A 6,000-nucleotide genomic window follows, 5' to 3' on the forward strand; every position below is an offset into this window, starting at 1 on the left:
GTCCAACTCTTTGCAACCCCGTGGGCTACAGCCCACCAGGCTCCTCTGTCCATGGGTTTTCCCAGACAAGAATATTGGTGCCATTTCCTTCTCCAGAGGATCTTCCTGACCCAGGGATCGAACCCATGTCTCCTGCATTACAGGTGGATCTTTTTTTTTTTTTTTTAACCATTTTAACCCCTGGGAAACCTAAGTGGTGTATTATACCCCAAATCTTAAAGGGATCTGTTGTACAAAGCACCCTATTCCATTCTCATTCTTTTGTTTGTATTTCCCATGGCTCAAGGTCTGAATCCAGGATCCTGACAGGGAACCAGCCTCCATGGTAACTCCAGTGCTATCCTCCAGCGAGCGCCATCCGGCACCTCAGAACTTACTCACCTTCTAAGCATGCCTCCCCTTCCTGTCAGCCAAAACATCTCGGGGTTCCATAATCAATACCTGTGTTTTACTTTGATGGTTTGGTTGTGTGCATGCTCAGTCACATTTGACTCTATGCGACCCTATGAACTGTAGCCCACCAGGCTCCTCTATCCATGGGATTCTCCAGGCAAGAATACTGGAGTGGGTTGCCATGCCCTCTTCCAGGGGATCTTCCCGACCCAGGGATCGAACCCATGTTTCCTGCATTGGCAGGCAGATTCCTTACCACTGAGCCACTTGGGGAGTTGCATGTGCATAATTTCTATCTTTGTGTCACATAATAGATCATACAACAGTGGCTGTTGACTCCAGGGATCTTTCAAAGGAAGACTTGCCCCAGCTTACCTCAAAGAAAAGGGTCATGCTAGAGTGCTTCACAGTGTAGTGAAGATGAATGTGATCAGGATTATCTGAACAATGACAGGTGAGAATTTATTTTTCTTTCTGTTCCTCGGCTGACATCTTATGAAGAGATGTATGAGCTGTTAAAATGAAGTCAAGCTACAAAAAGAGTGGGTGGGACTCAGGCAATCCACCTACTAGAGTAAGTCACTCTTTAATCCAGTGCTACAAGTTTCCAGAGTGCTTGAATTTTAAATTCAAATTCAAATCCTGGGTACCCAGGCTACTTCATCTTTCTTATCCTGTGTTAGGGATTTTCTTATGTATTATCCCACTTTATCTCCAGGATGAAACTGTGCTAGCTACAATATTTGAAACAAAATACACTGCTTTACCTTTTGTTCTCCAAGTAACACATGTTCACTCTAAAAGAAAAAAAAAATCTGATAAAAAGAGACATTTTAAAATAATCCATAATTCCCATACCTAGAGAAAAGTATTTTAACATTTTGACATGTAAGATACATATTATTCTACCATCTTTTTCTATGCATATATAACATATATAATATGTAATATATTACAATTTTAAACCTACATTTTTTTCTGAACAAGATAAAAGTGAATTTTATTCTATGACATGAAATACAATTTTTTCTACATGTTAAGGTTACAGAAAGTTCCATGATACACCACACACCATCATATAATTAACATTCCTTATTGTTGGAGATTTAAGCTGTTTGCAATTTTTAGTTATCATAAAAATGCTTTGATCAACATTCTAGTAGCAAAATCTTTGCATGTAACAATGATTATTTCTTTTGGATTGATTCTTACAAGTAGAATTTTTGGGTCATAGCACATGTTAAATTTTAAGTTTTTTCTTGTGCCAAATACTCTTGAAGTTAGAGCAATTTATATGGCCACAAGTGGTATAAAGAAAGTATTAATTTCCCTGCAGCACTGCTGGCATTTTTATTTTTGTCTTTGCTGAATTTTTAGAGGAAAACTTAACTTTCAGTTGTTTAAAACACGCAATTCTTGACCTTTGCTAAGGAGGTTAAATATATTTTCATAGGTTTACTGGCCATTTACATTTCTTCTTATGTAAAGTGATGTTCAGTTATTTTGTGTCTTTGAAGTCATTCTTCTCTTTCTTGTTGATTTCTAAATGCTTTATTATTAGGTATTCCATAGGCACCATGAATATATTGTGATTAACTCTTCCATAAGTACCAAAAATAAATTATCCAATTTGCCTTTTAGTATTTGATGCACCTAAATTTTCATGATAGATTTTTATGAAGTCAAATTATTTCATATTTTTCTTTACAGTTTTTATGTTAGTTAGAATATAGTATTAGTTTTTATATTGTTTTATATATGTATTTTTATAAAAATATATTTGTTAAAATTTTTTATTTTTATAAAAAATATATATTTTTATATAGTTTTATATATATATATTATATATATATATATTTTTGTAGTGTTCTACTAGTTTTTATATTGTTAGGCCTTCCAAGATTGTTATTTTTTAATCACTTCATTGTCTTTTAGAACTAGAAAGTTTTGTTTTCACATGGAAATTTTTATTTTGGGTATGGTCTGAAGCAGAAATTCATCTTTATATTAAATGGCTAGCCATTATTACGTAATCCTTTTTTCTTCCCATTTGGTTGAAATACTAGTCTTACCATAAAAACTTGCATTTTGAGTCGATTTCTGTTCCATTTCATTGATTTAGCAAAGTGACTGGCATCATTCTGTGTGCTGACTTTTCCACACATCCTGCTTCACCATCCAGAAACTGATTCCTTTTCTACACAAGCTGAAGGCATCTGTTTTTAGATTTCCTTGAAAAACAAAAAGTGAAAATAATGATTAGCTATGGACAGTTTTAAATCAAAGTGTGTCACTCAAAGGAAATCGCTCCTAAAATAATGGGCTATACTCCTAGTGTTTTTGTTACTATTACCCATTAGGAAGTGAAAGAGGAAAAAAAAAAGAAAAGTCCTGTTAAAACACTTGTCTCTCCCTTTATTAACCCTTGAATGACATGGAGATCCAGTTAAAGGAAGGTGGGGGTTGCCAGAACAGCAGTGCTCTGTAGTCCATGTATGCGAAGCAGGGAGCAGGAAGCCATCCACATGGCCATTTTTGTCAACTGCTGCTCCTTTAACATACTAGAGTAAGAAGCCACTTACGATATGGGGTAGTGTAAATAGGCCTTTGACCCTGCCCCAAAGACCTCTATCACTCACTGTTTTGAATCTGTTTCTGGTCAACTCAGTTGGCCCCATCGCAGCTCTAATGAGGCTGAGGTCACAAGTTCAATACCAGTGTGGTCTAATTACCAATAAGTCAACTGTTTCAGCGTCTTAGCTTGTACTTCTAAACCAAGCCAGCCACTTCTGCATATGCCCAGGTCTGGTCACTCAGGGGATGTGGTGAGAGAGCAGAGATAAATCAGACCAAATCTCCCACTGTCCAGACTGGGATGTATGCTCAATGCCCTGATGTTGGCAGGTCAGTAACCGGGTTTTGGAGATGAGCAATGGGAGCACTTTTTTATTGGCACCACGGCCAGTCAGTAATTGGCATCTACTTCCTCCCACCATTTGCAGAGGCTGCCAAACTCCCCTCTCCAAGGACTTATTATTCTAATTTAGAGAAAAGAGTTTGGGGAGGCAGGGGGCACCCCACGCTTTAATGGGAATGCTCACAGTAACCATGGATGCCTAGAGTAAACCCAATTGCAAAAGAAATGGAGATATAATCTTTCTTTTTAATTTCATTCCTGAAGAAGTCCATGGACAGAGGAGCCTGGCAGGCTAAGTCCCAGGGGTCGCAAAGAGTTGAACACTACGGAACACACACGTGCGCGTGCCAAGTAAATAAAACGTGTTAAAGATAATTTGGAAAACAAGGAAAGAAAACATGGTCTCATCAACATAACACACGTACAATTAGAAATTTTAGACCCTTCTTACTTTTTCATCATCATTTGATGCATTGCACAAATAACATTTTGTAGGAGGAACAAACATTGTTTGAGAAAATGGAGATCACCTACTCTCTGTTAAAAAGTGACTACTTGAATTTTTCCTGGGGGCTTCCCTGGTGGTCCAGTGGTTAAGAATCCACCTTGCCATGCAGGGGACACCAGTTCAGTCCCTGGTCTGGGAAGATCCCACGTGCCTCGTAGCAACAAAGCGCCTGAGCCACAACTTCCAAACCAGAGCACCTGGAGCCTGTGCTCCTCAGCAAGAGAAGCCACCGCAATGAGAAGCCCTCACACTGCAACTAGAGAGCAGCCCAGGCCAGCCGCAGCTAGGGAAAAGGCCATGTGCACCCACGAAGACCCAGTGCAGCCAAAACTAAATAATTTAAATAAATATTTTAAAAAATCTTTTCCACAGATACTCAGTCCTCACGCACAGAAACACTGTGTTTGCAATGACTTCCCATAAATACTGAATCCTCAGAGATGCTGGCCCACCAACCTAACAAAAGGCCCATAATTTAAATCTCCCAGGAAATAGATGACGTGTCTGTAATCTTGATACCACTTTCGATTCACATGCTAAAGGAGTTCCTAATCACAACTATTCAGCACAGTATCATTTGGAAAACATCAAGAGGGGGGAGAAAGTCCTCCTCCCTAATACGAATGCAGCAGAGTTGGTGCGCCCTTTTAGAATGTACTGTAATTTCTCATGGAAACACTTTGTGGAAAGCCAGTCATATATCGTAGCCCCTAAGTATGAAACAACGGGTCCCTCTAACCACACAAAACAGCTGTGCCCTCGGAGGAGAGGTCATCTGCTACAGTCGTGTTTCTTTTTACTTTTAAAGAAATGTCAGACCATGTTTTATGCAGTCCTTATGACAGGGTGCTGTTTCTTGTATCACCAAGCTGCCATAACTTCAGGACAAGGAAACTGCCATTATTTGGAGAGTATATATCTTTCTGACTTGCAGGAAAGATGAAAATTAAGAACGGCCCTCTTTCGGAGTGGGTCTAAGTATTCTTTGACAGTCTCCTACAATATTTCAAACATCTTCGTCAGACCCATAAAACCCGACACTCACCTCGCTTGGCCCAGCTGAAGCTGCGGAGGAGGAGTTGGGACTTTTATCACAAGTGTTGTGTGAATGCTGCCACTTGGCAGATGTTTCTGACTGAGAACTTGCAATCAGCTCACTTGATGCCCCCAAGGACAATGAAATGTACATAAAGAAATCATAGGACATTAGGAAATAATAATGATAGCTAATGCTGACCAAGTGCCAGGCTCTGTGCTAAGCCTTCTACATGCATGACCTCAATTTGTCCTCACCTCTCTGGGGACACAACGAGAAATCCTATGACACAAGATAAGAAAATTAAGATAGAAAGAAATCAAGGGACTTGCCTCAAGGGCATACTACTGCAAAGCAACAGTGCCAGGATTCAAACCTGGGGCTTATCACCCTGACCCGTCCATGTAATCAACACGTGCTGACCACGTGTTAATTCCCCAGGCAGTGTGGTCCCACGGAATATTAAGGACCATCTTCACAGTGCTCATGTGAAGCATCTAAATTGGATCTGCGACAATTCATTCTCTCCCTGTGGTAACAACCGTGTGACAGCTTGCACTTGAAATCAGATTTGTATGACCTCCAATTCCATAACTCAGATGCCAAAGTTCTTGACCTGGAGAGTTTTCTAGAGATGAGAAGTAAAGGGAATGGGAAACATTTTCAAAAACTTGCTCCAGGTCTTCATTATCCTAGGATCAATGGCAGAGGTGCTCTGATAAAGTCACTCAAACGTATTATTTAAAATCCTTGGCAAAGTCTGTTTTCCTGCTCTGCTGCTGCTGCTGCTGCTGCTAAGTCACTTCAGTTGTGTCCGACTCTGTGCGACCCCATAGACGGCAGCCCACCAGGCTCCCCTATCCCTGGGATTCTCCAGGCAAGAACATTGGAGTAGCGTAGGTGAAATGTTAGAACTGGCAGGCTGCTTCAGAAATCAGTTTGGATCTGGACCAAGCTTATGAGGGACAAGTGATTACTAAACTAAGTGTAACCTGAGTGAGTTAGTCAAACACTACCTCCCCCAGGGTCACCCACTAGTTGTGGCATCGGAGGGTCTAGGCAAGGTTGCTGTTGATTAGAAATCACCCTGGGGATGGGGATATCATAAAATTCGGATTGAATAGGTGAAACAGCTGAAAACTTTCT

This window comes from Bos mutus, chromosome 8 (assembly GCF_027580195.1).
Source record: "Bos mutus isolate GX-2022 chromosome 8, NWIPB_WYAK_1.1, whole genome shotgun sequence".
Taxonomy (NCBI): Eukaryota; Metazoa; Chordata; class Mammalia; order Artiodactyla; family Bovidae; genus Bos; species Bos mutus.